We start from the raw sequence: 22,302 nt of genomic DNA, 5'->3' as shown, positions 1-22,302 counted from the left end.
AACACATTATACACACGATCACAACTATCTTTACCATGACATATGTATTTACAATGGATCAGATCTCTTCTCCCCTCCAAATAAAAGTCCAGGAGGGAAAGAGGACAGATCCCTTCTTCGGAGCAGCAGGATCTTCTACAGCAACAGTCATCTGTCCTCTCCACATGCATGCAGCAGCTGATAGCTGGATTTCTGCCAGCACTCACGAGGGAGGTATCCAAGCTCCCTCGGCCCCTTGACACAGGCAAAGGGGTCTTCCTTCGTGGGCTATGTCACCCCAGACAAGGTCGTTCCACCACGGTCATATCACGAGACGGAGGGGGTCTTCGTGACGGTCTGGTATCTCCAGGAGATTCAAGCTCCTTGCAGGGCCTCTGTGCCCTGCTTCAAGATGGCTGCGAGCTTCTTTGTAGCTTGCAGCAAGGGAGGGCCCCCAAGGCCAACCTCCCACACCGTCCTGGTTCAGCTCTCAGGACGACTGAGCTTCTCAGCTCCTCTCTCAATCCGGTGCTGCTGTACTCCAAGGCTCCTCTCAAATAGGAGTCCATCTATTCCTCCTTTCTTGGAGGTCTCAAAGGAGTTTGGGGGGGTCTGGTATCAGTTCTTACCCCCAAGACTCTGTCTCTCTGCTGCTCTCTCTCTCTCTCTCTCTCTCTCTCTCTCTCTCCTTGCAGGAGTTCTTTCTCTGGTGCTGCATACCTTTGTTGCTGCTTGGTCTTATCTCTCCTGGCTCTCTACCACCTTCTCTGGCCAGTGTTGCTTCTGCTGCCGCTGCTGCTGCTTTGTCTCCGCTGCCCATGGTGGAGAAAACATCTCCCAGCATAACTACAAACACTTAGTCCAGTCTAACACTGTTCCAAGCCTCTATAGTCCCCCCCAGCCGGGGCTGGGAGGCCCCAGAGGCCCCGAGGGGCTCAGAGCCCCTTCCTCGTGGCTCTACAACATGGCCACCACTTCTTCAACCAAACTACAACTCTTCTCCTCCATTTGCTTGTGGAATGTTTACATTTTGCAGGAGCGCCCATTGGACAGAACTTCAAAACTTCCAGGGGTTTCCACCCCTTGGGGTTCTACCACTTTTTTTAGCCTCTGGGGGAAAACAAGATCCAAACCACTACACACAAACAGCTGGAACTTGGTGAGGGGGGAGCATTCGGGTCCCCGAACACTCCCACAAGAGAGGGACTGTTTACTTATCAGCCTGAAAAGGCTTTTCCTGGACTAAAGTTAAAAGGAGGAAGGACTGATAGAAGTTTAATAATATATATATAGCTGCTTTTAGTTTGTACAGTATATTTATTTGTGTAAATAAATGTAAATACTTCCCCCTTCCCCTATAGAAGCCTCTTGCCTGAAAGTTTTCTCTTTGGTGTTGAGATAAATTGTGGGAAGGGGTGAGGAAGCCTGGAAATTGGATCTTGGATTTCTAATGTGGCTCAAACTGCCACAACCTGAGACAGAGAGAAAACAAGTGCAGATTGATTGTGTGCAGTACATTATTTTCAGAAATGCTACTGCATAAATAGCTGGGCAAGCAGGCTACATTTGGTTGCCTCCATGCAGGCTCCACTACCACTTGGGACACCTTAGCTATGCAGTGTGCCTGTGTGGAACGTGATTGAAGGGTTTAGCACCCATGGGAGACTCAGGTTCTTCTGGAATGAAACTGGATGCCTATGTGTAAAGTAACTGAATCCTGCCTTATATTATGAAGTGAAAACTATCCACAAGCCAAAACAGAAGTCAAATCCCTTCATTAGATTAATTTGAAATTAGATTTAGCTAGCAACTCTTTATTGTGATGTCTTCAGGATAGTTTTTTGTTGATTAGTTTCTTTCCTTCTGTAAGCTTCTTTCAGAAAACCAAACAGAAAGATGTTTCCAGTGCTGGACTATGAATGGTTGTTCAGGTTGTGCCATTCTTTGACACTGAAGCCCCTTTCTGTGGCTGGTGAAAGGGCAACCCGAACATACTTTGAGTTAATATCATTCACTCACAGAGCAGGGAGGCCTTATCTATATAGGGTGAGTAACCTCTGGTATGTGCTGTCTCTCACCCTGCATTGTTTGGGAGGGAGCTGCTGAGCACAGTCAGACAGACAGCAAGAAAATTTCTGACAAATAAGCAGTAGGAGTAATTGGGTGCCAGTACCTGAGGCTGTGTCCCAGCCTCCTTCAGTGTGCAAGCACAGGCAATCTCAAAGTAAAATATTGCAGTATTAATTCTGGTTTTCTCAACTCCTGCTTCTTCTGGTTTTAGTCATGAAATGTTCTCTCCTAAAATCTACTCTGGAAATAAAGTAGGTTGGTGAGGTTATCTATATATATCTTGGGTTTTGTGCTTTCACAGAGAAGTCTAACTCTTTCTGATGTAGGTTTGTTTTGTGTTGGTTTTTTTTTTTGTGTTTTTTTTTTTGTGTTTTTTTTTTTTTTCCATCTAAGTTCAGCAGCCTGTAGCTATGCAACCTAAAGTTAGGTCACTTTCTTATAAGTCAAAACATGAAGTTAGTGCCAAAATAAACCAACCAACCTTGCCTTCTCAAGTGGGTTTGTTCCACATTTAAACAAAAAAAAACCACAACAACCAAAAAGACCAAATTATCTAATTCAGCAGTGACTCTCTACATTTCTGTAATTTCTTTTCTGTAGTTGCTACCCTTATTATACTGTGTGTCATGGGACCATTACAGCCTTGTCCTGACCGGGATATGAGTGACTGAGCATGATGAGCTGTGGTCAGCAGAAATTCAAGGGAGACCTGAGTAAGATGAGACTGTGGCTAGGCAAGAGGTCAACAACTGACAGGAGAGCAAGACCTGAAACTTTCAGGAAGGCACAGGGCGACCAGTCGCAGAAGCATCTGCCAACATTCGGCTAATAAACCCCCACTGAGGGAGATAGGGGCACATTGTTAGGTGATGGTTTGGTAGCATGTGGAGGCAGAGGACCAGGGAGAAAGGCTACACATTGGTACCCAAGTGATGCTCAGAGGCTGACCCTGAGCCCTGTGTCTGCTTGAGGTGCTGGGGATTGGAGAAGATTTCAGAGAAATGTAGCTGCATCCATGTATGTGTTCCCATACTTGCAGAATTTTTCCTGACACAGCCTGTTCCTCACATGGTCCAGTTAGTAAATTAAGCTTAATAGTGTCCTGTTGCCTGTTATTCTGTTTCCCCTATGACATTATAACTCATATGTAATTACTAGAACAGCTGTATCAAAGGAAGACCAGTGTTAAGCTTTTTTTTGCATGCTGAGTCAAGAATATTGTTGGTCAAATTCATGATCTGTAGCTTCTACAGTGAATGTATATCAGTGCTTGTTTTCAAGGCCATTGGATACTCAGGTAACTTGTGTCATATTTAAATAACATGTTGTGTATTTTTAGCCTTACAGGAAATACCTGAGATATTTTTATTTCTAAAATGAATATATGCCATAATCCATAATTCCTCATTTGTTGTATTTAAATTTACTTTTGTATCTAATTAAATCCTATTTGAGCATTTCATTATTTTTCACTTGTTAAAACTTGTGGAACAAAAAGAAGGGTCGTAACTCAAAACAGAGATAGATCATAGAGCAACCAAAACCCAAAATATGTCAGAAGTACTTTCACTCTGGATAGATACAATGACACCACTGCTCATAGACAGAAAATCACTCTGGAAACCTGATTGACAGTGTCACTAACAGACAGATTGACCAGTCCAGTTTTGTCCTCCCAGGCACTCCCCAAAACTAGACAGGTCACACACAATGCAAATTGTTGCTGACTGTCATTTCATTGGAATATTTTCTTTTCTTCTTTTAAGTTGAGACTGTATGCAAGGGAAGTAGAAACATGATAGCTGATTTTACAAACATTTACTTCTCCCAGGGAAAGACATTCCCTGGAAGAAAGTTATTGTTAGTTCATCAGGCTGCATCAATACCTCTGCACTGAACATTAAAGAGTCGAACTTGCATCTTGTACTACCCAAGTGTCTTTAATTTAGTTCTAAGTAGTTGATTTAGACCTTTTATATGGAGTAAGACTTCCAATCTCCCCCCAAGATTTTCCCATGTCCTAAACTCTGTGTCCCATCTCTGTTGCTATTCGCACCCTAAGGTGCAGAACATGTGTTCCAGAAAAAAAATTTAAGGCTTAGACTCATAACCAAAATTAATTGGTTCGATCCAAGCTATACATATAAAGAATTATATAGCATGTCTTTGGTATATTTTCTACTTCTTTAAATAATTAATATTCCTTTTTCCGAACAATACTTTCCACACTTCAAATGGTTTATTACACAAATGGGGGAGTCTTTTATTATCCAAGTGTAGTACTAAACATTTACACCCCTTTTTGACTGGGACTTTCCGACATGTCAAGCTCCCTTTGGAAAACAATTAGACTGAAAGAGAAAATTAAACCAGAAACCTGCAGAGCTATGGATATGTCCTTGCTTTGTTCTGAACAAAGAGATCGAAATTTCATACTAAATTTTTTGACCTTTCAAGACCCAACTTATTGTTACTTCTGAATAGCGATGTAGCAATTCAAAACAACTCACATACAGACTGTGGCCCCAATTACATAGAATTTACAGGTGTGCAATTGTGCTATGGTCTTACATCAACAAGAGTGTGTTTCCACTTACCACTGAAAGAGCAGCTAAATGTCACAGTCTGGTTCTAAATAGATTTTCCTGACAGATTAGTCAATTATTTCCACTTTCAAGACAGAATACATTCATACAAATTTTAAGTAGCAAATCCATCTACTCTGCCCTCCGTCCCAATATTTTTGAGCAAGGATTAAATGTAAAAGTACTAGTTATGTTTGATTCAAAATTTCAGATAATGTGCATAGTACATTCTTATTGTACCATTTACAGGATAATTCATTAACAGTTTCTTCAAGCCTCCTGCTCTCACAATTATTGAGTATCTCTACCTACATTCAGGTTGATGTTTCTTAACAATCAATTATGGTTTAATTTATCTTCCTTCTTTTTTTTTGTTCTGAAATCCCTGTTAGTTTTAATCTCTCATCTTGACAGCTCAGCTTTTAGTAACAACATTTTCCGAATCAAATGAGCTTCTGGGTGGCTGTGAATTTTTGTTTGCAGCATAGGCAATCTTTCTTAACATGCTGTATGACTTCATCTGTAAAGATGTAGGAATAAAGTAATCAAACTCAGACTCTTACACAAAATAGATATATGCAGAAAATAAATTATTCTATAAATGCCTAAACATTAAGCCTAAATTTACATGAGAATACTATCACTTTCTTTGTAAAATGTCTCAGGACACATATTCTGCATTACCTGTAGCTATGCAATGTTAATCTTCCAACACATGTATTGGACGTGTATCATCTTTGCACAGAAAAATAAGGTAATTAATAATGAACCTTCACAGAAGAAGGTAAATAATTTTATTTAGAAACATTTCAGCATCGTCTGGTTTACCCTTGACTACTTGAAGTAGGAAAAGCAACATGAAATTCTCTTTTGCATTTTCATTTTCCCCCTTATTCTTCTTCCCTGAAGAAGCATACCGCTTCTTTGCCTACAAGCACAATAAGGGATTAACCTGATTGCTTAATCCTTAAATCATCAGTCATGATTCTCGGATTTCCACAAGCTGAGGTCTAAAGGTGATCTCCCCAACACAGGCACATACACAGACAAAAATGTGTCTTTTTCTAACACCAATAACAATCATTTGGTAATAAATAATAAGACTATAAGAATATAAGCTATCAAGAAATTTTACATGCACACAGTCTGTCTATTACAAAGGAACTAAAAGGACAAATCTTGGTGGTCTGGTTTCTTTTTTTTATTTTGTTTTATTGATACTTCCTACATAGTCATTGATTTGGAGAATCAGTCCACAAATCCTGCATCTGCATGGATATAATTTTGTGAGGCTATATTTTTTTCCAAAATTTTTGATAATTTCATTTTCCCTGGATGTTGTTTTAATATAATAAAAGAGTAATTTTACCTAAAGAACTGTCAGTGGTAATAGAGAAAAAAATTTGCTTTCCTGTAAATTTTTCAGACAAGAAAGACTGAAAAGCTAAAAAGAAAACAGTTAATGTCTTTGATTCTCAACAATTGAAATTTTTTTTATATATTTATTTTTTCCTTCCTCACACACCCAAACCCAGTTAATTTTAGGTGGATAAGAGATGTTCTATGAAGAATCATTTGCAAAGTTGACTAAATTCATTGCTCTGAGCAATGTGACAGTATGTCAGGGAATAAAAGCATTTGCCATCATGCTGATGTCAGAATGCGAATGATTTGGTAGTACAAGATTTTGCCTGATGAAGTTTTAACCATCTGAATTAAAAATAAACCCTCTCAGAGTCAATGCTATCTTTTCTGCCACAAAAATATTTGGGGATAACTGTTTATTTTTCCTTAAATGAAACTAAATGAACTCCATTGCTAGTTGCATTCAGCTGTTTTAGTCTGATAAAGAAATGAGTTACAGTCTGATCAGGCAAATCAATCTAGTTTGTGTGTCTGTGTTTGCTTTTTAGCTTAATAAATTAAACTGTGAAATATTTTTATTGGAAAAGGCTTGTTTCAAGAAACAATGGAATTTTACTACCTAATGTCAGTGAGTTTTCAATCAAGAATACAGCAACATCAAATTTTGAACTGTGTTGGTTTAGCTTTTTTAAGGACAATTGTTTTCTTAGAGAGATATCAACAGCAGTTTTATTACATTGTTATCAACAGTAGAGAAGATAGAGGACATTTTATCTCATGGGCATATTCAGGTAAGTTTGATTCTAAGCAGATATTGAATATAATATACATATATATATATATATATATATATATAAACGTAAGGCTACTTCATAGGTTTTGGAGTTAAATCCCTGACAAAGCATGAGTTTCATTAGGTAGAGCTAATGGAAAAGGTGGTTATTAAACACTTTTGTGATGTATTGATCATGTAATGTTCTTTGACTCAGAATAGAGAACTTCAGTGTTGTAGGGTGGTAACGACACAATGCATCTGTATTGACCTTTGCTGTATTTGAGGGATATGAGAAATTATTAGGAGAACCCTAATCTTCGTCTCATAACAAAAGGAAGTGCTGAACCTGCTATCTTGAAAAGAAAAGATCCTGTATCTATACTGGGCACCTGCAGTGCTGTCTTCAACCACCACACATTGCTGCTTCATGCACCTGCTGCTGTCAAGGCCATCTGTGACCACAGCACCAGATGGAATTCGCACCAATTGCTGTGTTTAAAAAAATTCAGTTCATAAATTATGAAGGTCTTGAAGATAAAGTCTTGAAATGGCAGCCTTCTACTTATTGATGGCTGGGGAACAAGACATTTCTGCCTTATACATAGATGTATGAAGAAATGTAACAAGGAGTATGGCAGAGTGTCATATGGGGATATAAGGCCAGCTCTGCTCACTGCAGTTTGATTGCAAGCAGTAAAAGGTGGCACATTGTGTCTGAACCTTTGCATGCATTTTTAAACATGTTTTGCAAAATACTTTATCATTTGAAACTGCTAGCTTAGTTTGGCATGGCTGGTGGCTATCTTGTCACTTTGCATTACTCCCAAATCAAAGGAAGAGCGTTCACGAAGATGTAGAAAAATGAAAGGGAGATACAGTTCAGTTAAAATAGAGAACAATTCTTGTTATCTCTCCTTGCTTGCTATTTTAAAGGTTTTTCAGGCAAATACTTACAGATAAACATGAAAATATACTACTTGTTTCTTCCTTTTTTCTTTGAGGAGGTAGTTCTGGTAAGGTATGGATAAAGTAAGGTGTAGCATCATTTAAAATACAATTATATGTCCCAGCAAGAAAATCCATGTCAATTCAGATTAATACCTAAGCTTGTATGCGGCAAATGGAAAGAAGCCCAAATCATAGGCAACTAAAATTTTAGATATGCATGCTTATCTGAGTACCTATTTTCTGTCTGTACTTTCTCTCTGGCTTGGAGAGTAAATTAGATGTTTCCATCTATTGTGGATAAAAGCTTAGCATTTTTTTATGTCAATTACATAAAATATATTTAAATCAGAATCCCATCTTTCAATCCCTTGGCAATATGTATAATTTTGTAAGTCTATACTCCCTTATTCCTATGGCTTTTACTTTCTTGTCTGCATGTTGACTGAACAACAGGAATGAGGGAGAGTGTAGCCCAGTTATCTGGGATATCTTTTAATCCCAAATACAAACAGTTGATAAAAGCCATGTTGAAAGACATGTCAGTGGCGGCTCTCCTTGAAGAACTCTGGTAAGAAGCCTTAATGCATCTCACTCATTTTGATTTGGACAAGCTTTTAAATTGAGTCTGTTATGTTTAATCCACACATGAGCTATGTTATAGTTATATACCTGGGTCTGGTTATGGCTCCTGTTGATCCTGCTTCCAGTCCACATGACTTCTTGCCTGAACCTTGTCACTCCCCCGTCACCACAGTCTTGCCAAGAAATTACTGGACTCTGGACTGGCCCTAGTCAGCACCCCCAGACCAGATTCAACCCTGTTCCCTTGCTAGATGCTGTGGGATAGGTGCCCTGGACTGAGGACCCACCATGGTTGCCCTTAGTGTACTGCCCTTGAGGGCAGCAGATCCTTGCAGTGCCCTCACACAGATGTCCCCAGGTGTGTCCACATGAGATGATAGTCCACATTTTCAGACCCAGGAGATGGCAATCCATGTTCTGAGCCCAGGGAATTCAGACACCTCTTCAGTTCAGATATGTTTGGCGTTTTCTGGTTCTTGACTAGCACTGATAACTTCTTTAATTGCTCCAAGTTGATGTTAATATGAACTTAGACACCATTTAATTGGTAGATATCCACACTTATGTGTTTTTATTACTGAGCTGAATTCCAGTTCTCAGTTGTAGAAAAATGAATATGGAATTGATTTAACCTCTAAAGACAGTGGTAGGAGACAGGATGTAAAGCTCTTTCTTCCTGAAGAAGAAATAGTCAAGTGCTACAGAACTGCTTACAAAACAGTCCTTAGTAAATTTTTCAAACTATAAAGAAATTTCCAACCATAAAACCAACTAAAAATCATATGTTTAGTCTGGTATTACTAAACTGTGGTTCGCTGTGTATTTAGGTAATTTCTGCTGATGTCACAAGGGTTTGCTCATTGCTTGATTTTGCTGTAGCTGCTACCACAGCTACAACAACAGACTTCAGTCTTTCCTGTCCTATAGGTATTCATATTATCCCTCTGGAGTATTTTCTTGTAATTTAATTAATCTCTGTATGAGGGCATTTGGATGACTTCTTTTACTGGCTTTAAAACAGTATCCACTTTTTAAATGACTTTTCATGAGAGTAAAGGAGTTGCTTATGGAATGTGTGACAGTAAACTCTTAAGCTAAGAGGGTTTTTAAGAGTTTGAGGTTCTCTGGATTGTTGATTACAATTCTAACTGTTTGGTTACTGCAGAATGGCTGGTTTTCTTCAAAGAAAACAATACAAAGCAAAAGAGGCACAGGACTGTAATGACAATTTATTCTAATCAACAAAGTTTTGAGGTATATAGTCTGATAAGGGGAAAAGCAAGTCAATCCTGATTTTTAGCAAGAGGACTATAAAATAAATCAGTGCATATTTCTAGATCCGCCTGCTTTACAATGGATTTAGCTTTGGGGATGCCTGAAGGTCTATTACCTTTCACATAATATACTTATGCCATGGTAATACATGGAAATGAAATGAATTTACTGAAGTGGAAAAAAGGGCAGGAAATTGTGTCAAACCAGCTTCGCTTAAAATGTATAAACACTGAAGCTTTGACACACTTGCTTTCATCTGAAGGACAGGGTATCCATAAAATAAGACATAAGAATAATAAGTTTTAAATCGTTTAATCAGAGATGTTTTGGACTTTAAACTATCATATAATGTATCTATGAAACTGTTTTGATACATCTTCTAAATTTAATTGTAACTAACTGATTGAGCTCTATCTAATTCACAGGGGTGTTTAGCAATAATAAATATTTAGGATACAGAAAAGAACTTTTATTTTTTATATGTATATATACATACACATATATATATGTACTCATAAAAATATATATGTAAAGTTGAGTGTACTGTAAATTATGTGGATTATGTCCCAACTGCAACTTAATAAAAAAAGCAGAAATTTCAGCAGATATTAGTTTACTATCTTTACAGGTTATCTATTCAATGACAAGCACATCATGATGAGGATGGGCTTCCAGTCGAATCAGAAATGGGCAGTATGATGCTAACCTATGCTAGTTTACTCTGTATCGACTATTGTAACCCTTCTTTAGCATTTTCCTTTTTTATTCTGTTTTCCACTTTTGAGGTGCAATTATTCAGAATTTCGTAAAAGTTCCTCATATGAGTGTTCTAAAATTGTGTAGGGCTATCAAAATCGGTGAAAGTAGACTGACATTTTGTGATGAGTTCGGTTTGGTCAACAGCCAAACATCCACTCAGATGCTCACTCACTCACTCTCTCTCTCCTCAATGAGAGAATGGGAGAAAAGGAGATGAGAAAACTCATACATTGAGATAACAATAGGCAGATAGTTTAAAAATGATTATTGCAGGCAAAACATATTTGACTTGAAGAAAAATAATTTAATTTAGTACTGACTAAAATAGATTTGTGTCACAAGAAATGAAGATGAACATTAAAACAACAACTTTCCAACTTTCCTCCCACCTCTTTCAGGATCCACTTCACTCCTCTATTCCACATGATTCTGCCTCCACCCAGAGGTGCAGGAGGGGCTGGGGACCCACAGTCAGCATACAGTAATTTCTTTCTGTTTCTTACCTGTCGTAGTTTAAACCCAGACGACAAGTCCCACAGAGAAGCTTGCTCAGTCTTCCACCCAGTGGGATGGAGGAGAGAATCTGAAGGATGAAAGTGAGAAAATTTGTGGGTTGAGATAGAGACAGTTTAATGGGTGAAGCAAAACCTGTGCATGCAAGCAAAGCAAAACAAGAAGTTCATTCCCCGCTTCCCATCAGCAGGCAGGTTTTCAGCCATCTTCAGGAAAGCCTGGCTCTATCACCCAATATTTCTATATTATCAACACCATTTTCAGTGCAAATTCAAAACATAGCCCCATACCAGCTACTGTGAATAAAATTAACTCTAGTCCAGGCAAAACCAACACTTTGCCTCACACTTTTCCCCTGCTCTGGCATGGGGGTTCTGTAGGCCACAGTTCCTTCAAGAATATCCACCCACCTGCTCTGCTATGGCATTCTCCATGGACTGCAGTGTAGGCATCTGCTTTGTCATGGTCCACCATGAGCTACAGGGGGAGACAACCTGCTCCACTGTAATCTTCTCCATGGTCTTCTCCACTTCCTGAAGCACCTTATCCTACTATGACTTTGGTGTTTCCTCTGTTGTTTCTTACTCTATCTGTTCTCTCACTCTATTTGTTCTTTCTGCCAACATAATTTAAGAGTATTTTCCCAAAAGTGTCACCAGTTTGGCTGAAGTTCTCAGCTGCACCCTGCAAGCCATTTGGAAGTGCCTGTCTCCAGCATGGGGCAGCTCTGGCCTCTACTCACAGAGACCACCCTGTAGACCCCAGCTACCCGCACCTGGGAACTTAAATTCAATACACTTCCCTAAGTCAACATAGTCCAATAAATATTAGTGAATTTATAAAAGTTTTTAGGCTTCCAGTTAATGTAAAATATAACTTTCTTGAACACTGTCAAAGAAGATGCAAATCTTCTGTTTGTATATTCATTTATATCCATGCGTGCATTTAGGTATCATATATATCTACATTGAATACCGTTAAACTCTCCAGGCAGGAAATATTCTAATTATTATTAATTTGTATTAGCTTTTGCTTAACTTTGTACAGTTGTGCAGTGTAACACGTAATGCAAGATAAATTTCCTTAACCAAAAACAGTGAGAGGAATTCTGTATAAAGCTAATTATCCTTTTTTTTTAATAAATTGTAATGTTCTGAAATAAAAAACACTTCTTCAGTAAAATGTTTAAACATTTCTTCTAAAATTCAGCATGTATTCTGAAAGCAATGGTGTTGTAGGAGTAACTGTTGACCATATTGTGCTGTACACACCATGCAGTTCAGTCTACAACATAATTTCTAAGTTTGTATTTCCTTTGAAAATTCAGATGACTCTGATCTGGTAAAGCTTCCCTATTTCCTATATTTCATCTTAGACAGTGAGTGTAAAAAAGATGAGGAAATAAGACAATATCTTCCTAATTATCCTGAAGATATATGAAGAGTAGACAACACATGAAAAGTAATAAGTAGTTAAGTCTGCAATTCTGTTCCTATTTCTCTGTTCTGTACTTCATGGAAGAGTTTTTAGTACTCTTTTGCTATAATTTACTCTGATTTACACACCACAATATTATCTCTTGGGTCCATATGTTCTCCTGTTTCAAACTTCATCCCCTAGTCTATGGCCAGCTAAAAACCTCCATCTTGAAAACCACCTGTATTGCCAACTCCCTTTTGTTCATATGCAAATAGGCATTGAATAAAACTATATTCATTTTTCATGTTATTCTAAACTATCAGGGACCTTGTTAAATGTGATTTCAGGAGTTAGAAAAATAGGAAAGAAGCCAGCAACTGAAAGCTGGTGAGTTTGCTTTTATCACTGCTTTGCTACTGGTTCCGGCTTCTCCTTCTGTTTCCTTGGAAACAGATACTGGGCAAGCAAAAACAAGGTAAGGGTTTTAAAATATTGACTTTAAAAACTGCTTCTTGTTCTGTTTCCTCTGGATCCTGTCCTAAGAAACAAGAATGGAAATACTCAGCAAATTACCACTCTATTGTAACATGTGCAAGTTGTTACTATAGCATGGGTAACAGAGAGACCTTTGGTATGTCCTTTTGCCTTGTTTGCTTATACCTTTTTAAGATACAACTGTACTGTTAAAAAAGAGAGAAAGAGAAGCCAATGGGAAAACAGCCAAAGCCAACCTTTCTGTCACATTCAGCTGCTCTATGAGCAATACAATTTCCAGTGTAGAAGGATTGGCCTCGGGCACTTAATGCTAAATTGAAAAAAGTTTCAATTATATTTATACCAGAAACAGTGTAACAATGTAAACATCCCCCCCAAATCTATTATTCTCTAATACAAGAAATCACATCCTTAAAACATGTTCTTTAAAAGCTTAGATACATTTCTTTCCCCTGAGATTGATGTAATTGGAGAATTATCCATACCTTTCTGGTCTGTTATTCAAATCTATATGCTTAACTGAAACATATCTGAACCTTGATCAACAACTCTAACTGGAGAGCTTGCAAGAACCAAATATTTTAGCATTTTGGTTTTGATCCCCATCAGAAATACTGAAACAAGATTATTTTTGACAGTAGTTTTAGTCCTGGCCAGAACTAAAACCACATTCTGCTAAAACATATTAGATATGTTTCTACAATTAAACATGAGTAAGTTGAATGCTAATGCTTGAGGAAACTGATTTTTCTTTTGGTGTTGTAAACTTGTATGTGTTAATTATAAGCTGACAGATATCCATCTTATTAACCTCTCATTTAAGATGATTTTGTTAGGAGTACATAAAGGAGAATCACCTGGTCCTCTATAGCAAAGTAGGTTGGAATCTCAATGGCAGTGCTTGGCTGTGCAGGACAGCCTTTTTCATTTAAGCTGTGTTAGTGGCAAGTGCAAACTCTGACAAGTACTGTTATTTATACAGCATAAGTTGCTGCTACAAGTGTTGTGATGAGTGTACAAGTCAAAACAAAATCCACTGTGTATTCAAGATTTTTAAGCTACCAGATAGCTAGTTTCTTAATGGGAAACTTTCATTCTGTAATGTCTGTGTTTCCTTTCTATTTTTTTGGTCCCTGGCAAAATAAAATTGTTCAGTTTTAGGCAGTACTGGAGAACAGGTGAAAGAAACAGCAAAGATTGAGTTAAAACATACAAATGCAAAAATATGGACTATAGATATTTTGCACAATATGTTTACAACTCAGAGACAATTGCTCAGGCTATCAATAACAGGAAACAGGGAGAGCTTTCGCTCTGACTTCTGTACCTATGCTTAAATTGTGTAGCTACTAGGTAACTTTTATCATGCTGGATCCATTTGGATTTTTATAAATACATTTTTCCATACTACTTTTTCCAAGTTTAGGTTTTGGTTTTATCTTCCTTTACAATGACTTCATAGTGCTAAAAATCACTGACTGCAGAGTAAATCAGCTTAATCTATCCATATCCTTTCCATCCTGTAATGTTCCTTAGGAACTGAGAGGACTTCAGTGCTTTAGAGGGGCTGCTGGTTGAAAGAGGCCATGCAGTAGAAAATCCTGCATTAAAAGAAATGATGGTGTAAAAGGTATGTGATGCTGTGAAACAAAAATGCATTCATGAAATGCAAGTCAAAAAGCTTATCTGACTACCCTTAGATCCTTTCCCATCTCACTGTGCTACCAAATAGTACTACTAAGGCACATTCAAGCCCCCACAAAGGGTTGAACATCATTCTTTGAAGAAAGTGTACAAACAATTAGTAAAGTATGCTACATTCATCAATTTTGAGTGTTTGTTTTAGTTTTTCTTATGTGCAATACAGTAAGGTACAATTCTGGAGGATTTGTTTTATCTCTATCATTTCCCCCTTCCTCTGCTTGTCTGAGTATCTGTGTCAAAGAGAAATAGGTGAGCCTGAGTTTTCTATTCTCAAACTGGTCATTTGATGATGAATACTATTCCTTTAGTCATCTGTGTCGCCAATATCAGCTTCCGCTATCATCAGAATGAAGAGAAAATAAATAAACAATAATAAAAATGCTAATAATTAAAAAAAGAACCCACATGAAAGAAAATATTGTCAGAAAATACTAGAAATACTTCAGACAATGGCATTTTTAGTAAATAATTCCAAAAGTTCTTTTGGGGAGCAAAGCCCCAAAGTGCCTAGAACTCTCTGAAAAAGGTTAGATATACTCTCACTGTCTTCTGTTTCAGAAATAATCCTGTGCTCTTAAGGACAGTTTCTCTATATACTTCAGATTTTTAACCTTTATATCCAGAAGGAACAGGAAAATAAAGTACTAGGTTGACCACAATGTTCTGGAGGTTGACTTTACTTTGTCCATAGATTCACTTGTCTCCTTTAATCTATGTGCTTGTTTCCAGTGTTAACCTGTTCTGTTCCTCTTCTGAAAGAATGCTGCTGTATTCTTTAGGCCAAAAAGTTAAGTTACATGGAATCACCTTTTCCTGTTCTTCTTGATTGACTCTCAGTGGTTAAATACACTGCTTCATTGTATTTCTATCTACAGACCTATATTTTCATTACTATTAGAATAGAACTTGGTTCAGGAAGGCAGGATTTGGGTTTGAACTCTTTATTTTATTTTTTTTTCCTTTGAAAGCAGGCCACTGAGTTAGGAATCATATTTGTATAATCACAAAAAAGGGTGATTTTAAATTCATACCAGAGTCTAATAGCACATAAGACCATGAACACTTCAAATGGGAGAAAACAGCTAAAAGAACTAACATAGAGAGCTACAATAGCCAAATAGAAGGGCAATGATATAATTTTCCTCCAATGAATGAATTTATAGCATGAAACCAAAATCTTCCATTTCTGTTATTCTCATGGATGTAAAAACATTAATCAAGTGTTTGATAGCTTTGGGCACAACCACTGTGTTAATGTTCTACCTAAGACCTGAAGCTTCTATTGATATCACACAAGCTGCATATCTGGGCATGTTTATCTGAACTGGAATTAACTTCAAAAGTAAAGGATGATTGACTAAATAGCCCTGAGGCATAATAGCTTGAAGTACACTTGTCATATTCAATGCAAATTCTGAAAACAACAAATAGATACTTGTCAAAACTTGTCATTTCCATGCTATTGCATGATGATAAAATGCACAGTGTTTTAGGTGCCTCTTGTCAACAGGATGTAATTAACTGTGGCTACATCTAGGTAGTGTTTTTGCTGAGAAGATCAACAGCTCTGATTCTCTCTGCAGGGAGTGTATTTGTTTAGAAAGGTTCCTAGCTTTTCTGAAACTCTGTCATCTGGTTCTCTCCAGGGGTTTCAAAGCAATCATCCCTCTACTCGAAGGACCTAGTAACAAAACCAAAACATGACATAGCAAAAATTAACACTTGCACAAGCTCATTGAAACATACTTGGGGTTTTCATCTTGTAAAAAAATCTTCTGTTTAAAGCAGTTTAATCCCAAGCTTTGTTTACGAATTACCACTCTCTAGTTCACACTGCAGCAAAATTCATTGTCTTTGTACAAGATTATTTGATGTTTAGCTGAAATCCAACTAGCAAAGAAAAGCTGTTTTTTTTCTTTGATCTGTCATTACTGATAATATGCATAGTGAATAATAAAATTCTCACGTGCATCAATATAGTATATTTCATGATTATTAAGAAATCTGACAACTAAAAGGAAACCTAAATTTGAGGCTTAGCAGGTTTGTAATGATAAAACAAAGCTTAGTGAACATAATGCTGCTTTAGATGCTACATCTCAGTCTATGTTTTTTAAGGTGTGATTTTTTATTCTGAAACTCAAGGGAACACATTTTATCACATTTAACACATCATGTTTTCAACAGCCCAAAAGTTGGCCTCGAAGTGAAATTAGTGTCTGCTGTAGCCCCACTGTTTAACTCATATAAAAGACCCTTTTCAGGTTTTGCCTCAGTGAATGAGAAGTTCCCTTGGGAGAAGTGTAAAGGAGTTCAGTATTTAAAAAGGCTAACTTTAAATATACAAGGTTTGGTGCCCTGTGCTTCCATGACAGTTGTGAGCAACATAGGTTTCTGTAAAGAGTGATTTAGAACATTCATTTAATGTAGGATAGTCTGAACAGCCCCGACCAAATCTTGTATCTCTGTATTATTTCTGAAGCAGAACTTTTTAAAGCTCCATGAAGCCATGATTATTGCATCTCTAACTTCCCTCAATCATTTTGCTATATCAACTTGAGAAAAAAAATGCAAGGGAAACAGCCAGTGTTTTAGATAATGAATATTATTTTCATATTCTTATTAACGAACAAAACATTTGTAAAATCCAATTCGATTCCATATTCTCTACTGACTTTTTGTAAAAAGCACACAAATGTATTTTATGAAAGTATTTTACACTTTTACTTCTTTAAATAACTGGTTTGCAAATATTTGTATTTTTCTCTTGTTGTCATTATTTAGCACTAAAATTCAAAACACTTTTTCCAATACTTAATGAATAATTACCTTGGTTACTTCTCTAAGAGATTCTGTAAATGTCACAATCCTTCCTCCTCAGCATCTTCTTGTCAAGAATCTTCAAAAGAACAGACTTTCATTTAACCATAGGAACCAAAAGCATATATAATAGGCTTTTGGAGAGCAATTTTTGATTCTTGCAAGATTATAATAGCTTCCCAGCAGAAATGTTATTTATTAACAGAGAATGTAGTCAACTGCAATTTGCAAGTCACTATTAGTCCCAGAAACTTGCTCTCAAGAGGATATGCTTTACACCAGAAGCTGTAGAGAATAGCTACATGTGTCTCCAGTCATGTAATTTCGTTGTACTCTATATGAATGCTAAGGAGCTAACAATGAGTTTGATTAGTTTCCAGCATTTTGCAATTGTTACTTACTTTTTCTGAAGGAGTTACATTTTTTTCGTTGCAACTATCTTAATACCATATATTTCTTAAAGTGTTAAATTCATAATAAGAAATGGGGAAAAAATTGTATTCAATACTTTTGGAATTTTGATGAAAATTATTAAAATAGTTGCTTTGCTTTTATATTTATTTGCTTTCCTAATTCAACATGATAGTGATAACAAAATGGCAGAATTAAATTATGCCAACTTTCCATCAGCATCTCAGTCATCAGTATTTAATAACTCAAAGTTCTTACTTCTTCTGGCACATCATACTAACCTGCCTATTTTCTCTGTAAATAATGAAAAAAGAAACAAAAGGGAATTGCAGGACATTGATATTTAATGACAGAAGGTCAAACTAGGTGCCCTCAACAAGCCAGTGTTGCTCACAATATATTTTTCTAAGACCATGAATTTTTGTTTAAAAAATATTGCTTTGATCATCATACTTTAAACATCAACCTCCCGTGTGTGAACTTGAGTTGCTATTTTAATGCTTTGAAAGATTACTTTTGTGGATTGACTTGATTTTTTTTGTTAAGTCTCTTAATAGGAAAATATAAATGCTGTTTGGTTTTGTTCTGTCAGAACAAAAGAACGACTCACTGAAGTAATACATTATTAGAACAGAAATTTATTGGCAAAAGGATGTTACTTTAAGAGATTGTGTACTTACTAAATGTAGTTCTATAGGATTTGTCTTATTCCATATCTAATTTGCTTTCATGTTCCATATGCACAGATACAGAGTCATTTCACATATCATTTTGACACAACCTATGTTTCTTTTTCTGTAGATTCCAGTCTAGAGCATTTATTAAAAATAGGTTTAGCTGCAGTGCTGATGAGGTAACAATTACAAAATATGAAAGAAATAAATTTTGGCATTTTCCTTTTTGTGACTGAGAGAATACTCTTCAGTGAGTGCTGCTGATAAAAAGGAGATTACAGCAACCTAGAAGTCCCTCATTAGATGTAAGTTTTCTCTCTGCAGTGTTTGTGTATGTAGTACTTAATATAAAATGAAATGAAATAAAATAAAATAAATAAACCAAAAGTCTACTGGTGACAGTTTCAGACTTTTTCTTCTTTCCTTAAATATATAAAAAAATCAACTGAAATTCTACTATGATGAATAATAAAACATCTAATATTTTTAAGAATTTTCTAGATATTCGCACAGTCTTCTAACTTCTTAATATAATTTTATAAACTACACCATCACTGATACTTTATAGGCTAACATAAAAATGACACTGTAAATTTAATTGCACTGTAGTTATAAATAGTTTGGGATTGGTTCTCACAACATTTTGTGGACTACTACTTAGAGTCAAAGAGCTGATTTTCTCTCAAATGTATTAATCTATCTCCAGAAATCAATGTCAAATTTACACAGTAATAGTATAAAAACCTCAATTTTTTTTTAATAGAACTGAACAGATGCAAACATGACAGAATTTTCTTCATAATTTAGTTTTTGCTAACGTATTTGCAGATAAAATGTTAATAATTGTTGGTTGTTTTTTTTCTTAGTTGGTTGGGGTTTTTTTCTGAAGTACTCATTCCCCAGTTTTATGCTGAAGTAAGTTCAAAGCTGTCGCGAGAGCATACAGAAGAAATGAAAATAATGTTCTGTTCTCAAGCTTGATAGACAGAAACAGATCCTGTGAGCTGAGTACTATACTACAGTTCAGACGTAATCCCTGCTTTTTAAATCTTCCATCAGTAACGCTTTGTGACATTTTTCAAAGAGAAGTAGTCCTGCCACAACCATGCTCATTTCCTGTCAAGCACCTGCAGATCACAAATGAACACAAAAGACAGCAATCCACCCAGAGGAGTTTTTCACCTTGAAATAGACTTTCCCTAGTGTCATATTACTGAAAGATCTCAATTTCTTTTGTTTGCTGTGAACTGAATGAAAGTCACCGATCACAGAAACCAGCAGACTTATGCCCATGAACAAAGCTAACTGACACAATTTGGGCTGTGTGTGTTTTACTTTATTTTCTTGCATTTTTTTTTTTCAGAAATTAGGTCATTTCACTAACTGGAACAAGGAGCACTGGTTGTGCTTTTTTTTGTTCTAGACATGACAGAGGAAAACTAATGCTATATTTGTAGCCCTGGGTTGCAGATTGGCACTTCCATGGATTTTACAGTAGGGCTACTAATGCAATCTCTCTTGAATTCATTTCAGTTAGAGTCAGTCAGGGTAGCTACTGTCTAAATTATTTAAGCTAGCCCATTTCTTTTTGACTGAAATAGATTAGAGGACAATTTCATACAGACCTCATATAATATTTGAGGACATGAGCAGTAACTTTTTCATTTAAAAAAGCCAGAAGCAGAGGAGAACTTGGGTACACACAGACTCAGACTGTGACAAAAACTAACAAGGCAGTGTGTTCTTCATCTCCGTAGTTATCCATTTTTTTGCGGGATGGAGGCTTAACAGATAAGGGAAAGGAAAGGAAGAACTCTACTATTATGAAATAAAAATTTGCCTAGATATGTAAAATTAAATGAACATTTTATGTTCATTTCATTTCCCAATGCATGTGTCACAGCCTGGTAAATATTAATGTGTTTCTGCTTACTAAACTAGCCACTTTCAAGTTTAGTGTGATCTACATGTGTGTCGCATGAAAATTGAGTGCTCAACTCTAGAACAGAAACATCCAATAAAGTAAAAGGCCCCAGGAGTCAGCAAACCTGCCCTAGGTAAGATAAAACCAAAACAACAATAAACCCTCCGCACCAACAAGCCAAAACAACACCAAGCACACTAAGCAGTGCTAAAGGGTGATTTTGTAGTTGTGACTGAAACATATGCCAGTGTATATATTCTGCAGAATGTGATCTTTCTACAGAAGAGAGCAGAGCTACTCACAAAATTGTTTCTGAATTAACTTCGATAAAGTCACCCAGACTAGCTAAATTATTTAAGCTATATCATTTCAGTTTTGTCCATTAGCTCATTCATATTACAGAATACTTTAAAAATAAAAAGTTGGTCATTTATCTCATTTCTTAGTTGTAGTAATGAAGTAAATCTTGCTTCCATGGTGTTCTTCATATTATAGCTGTGTATAATAATAGTATGGTTCTGTTTTGTATATCTATGCATCCCAACAAAGGAAACACTGTAAGCACTAAGTTTTAATAAACTAAAAAAAGGAAATTTAATGGAAGAATCCAGTTGGATGTGTAGGATACTTTGCAGTTAGATTATTCCTAGCAGCAGAGGTTGTACTATTGTGTATGGTCTGTGGTCTTCTGTGTGGTTTGTTTGGTTGGTCAATTTTTATTTTATTTTTTAAATATTCAAATAGTAACATTTTAAATGGTACCTATGTAAACTAAGGGTGGCTTTTTGCTAATCTCCATATATTCATGTGATCAATTTTCTTATTGTTTTGACTTTGTGGAACCGTTTTCTGACTGACTGAACACTTGTTAACATAGAAATCTCTCTCTTCTTTCCTTATCATTGCTGTAAGACCCAGCAATATATTAAATCATTTTTTTTTCCTTTAAATAAATTATAGCCTTTAATAAAATTAACATAAATATACTTATTTCTTTCTACAGTGCAACTAGGTAGCAAATTACACTTAAGATATTAAATGGAGAAAAGAACAATTAAAATTAAAACAAAATTTCTGTGAGAATGAAAACATCTGCATTTTCTACTTATTTATTTTCTGAAAAAATTTTAATACTAATATTCTTCAGTCATTTTTTCCTGTGATCATTGAATAGACTTTCTTATTCTTCTGGGCATTATAAATAGGATCACTACCAATCCCCTGGACAATATCTTTGTGTTTTGCATATGTGTCACTGTGCTTGCAAATTTCATTTGTATGACCTTAGTCTGTTCAAGTAATGTTCCAGTTCATTTCTTTCAGGTTACCCAATGACATTTCTCTTTTCCTATACTTTTGTATTGCTCTTTAAAACAAAACGTGACTGAACACATCGTTTATTCATACTCTTCAATAATTTCTCAGAAGTACAGCATTTTATCTGACCATATATCGACTTCCTATGTGTTTGTGTGTGTATATATACACACCTTTTTTCTTCCACCGAAAATGTTGTAAAATATGTCTCTTAGTTGTTGATATTGTTAATTGCAATCTTAGAGCAAAAGTTCAGAATGTTTATTCTGGAGAACCCCTAAAAACAAATAAAAAAAAGGATGTAATCAAAGATATAATAAATATTGTCGAAAAGACCAAGAATTATCTATTACAGTATGGGAAGATATTTTGTGATAGAGATTTCTTTTTTCATTTTTTCTTTTTAGAATACCCATAGTTTTGTGCATTTCTGTGTTTACCTTTCTTAAATGGCTGTCATTGTCTTTGGTATAATTTAATCCACAGGGAATCTAAAAATGATTGTCACTGTCACTCACTGTCACCTCTGTGGGAGTAGTGTTGTAGCCTAAATGTTTTACAAATGTAAGCAAGGAAATTTCTTGTACCTTATATTACCTGAAAAACAAAACAAAACAAAACAAACAAAAAAAATAGGATAAGTTTAAAGAAGTCTTCTTTCTTGTCTTCTATAGGTATACTCAGTAG

General features: G+C 36.1%; 1 long non-coding RNA gene across 1 annotated transcript; it reads right to left on the bottom strand.

Annotated features, from left to right (window-relative positions):
* Nucleotides 1-15,901: 15,901 nt before the first annotated feature.
* Nucleotides 15,902-22,129, bottom strand: LOC120324160. The gene is made up of 3 exons (XR_005565218.1): nt 22,056-22,129; nt 17,299-17,368; nt 15,902-16,150 (listed from the first exon to the last, which is right to left on the bottom strand). It is a non-coding gene; the product is annotated as an uncharacterized LOC120324160 (long non-coding RNA).
* Nucleotides 22,130-22,302: the final 173 nt, after the last annotated feature.

Source organism: Pipra filicauda, unplaced genomic scaffold (genome assembly GCF_003945595.2).
Source record: "Pipra filicauda isolate LSUMZ 115617 unplaced genomic scaffold, ASM394559v2 scaffold440_size556015_pilon, whole genome shotgun sequence".
Classification (NCBI taxonomy): Eukaryota; Metazoa; Chordata; class Aves; order Passeriformes; family Pipridae; genus Pipra; species Pipra filicauda.
This window is presented reverse-complemented; position numbering and strand designations above follow the sequence as displayed.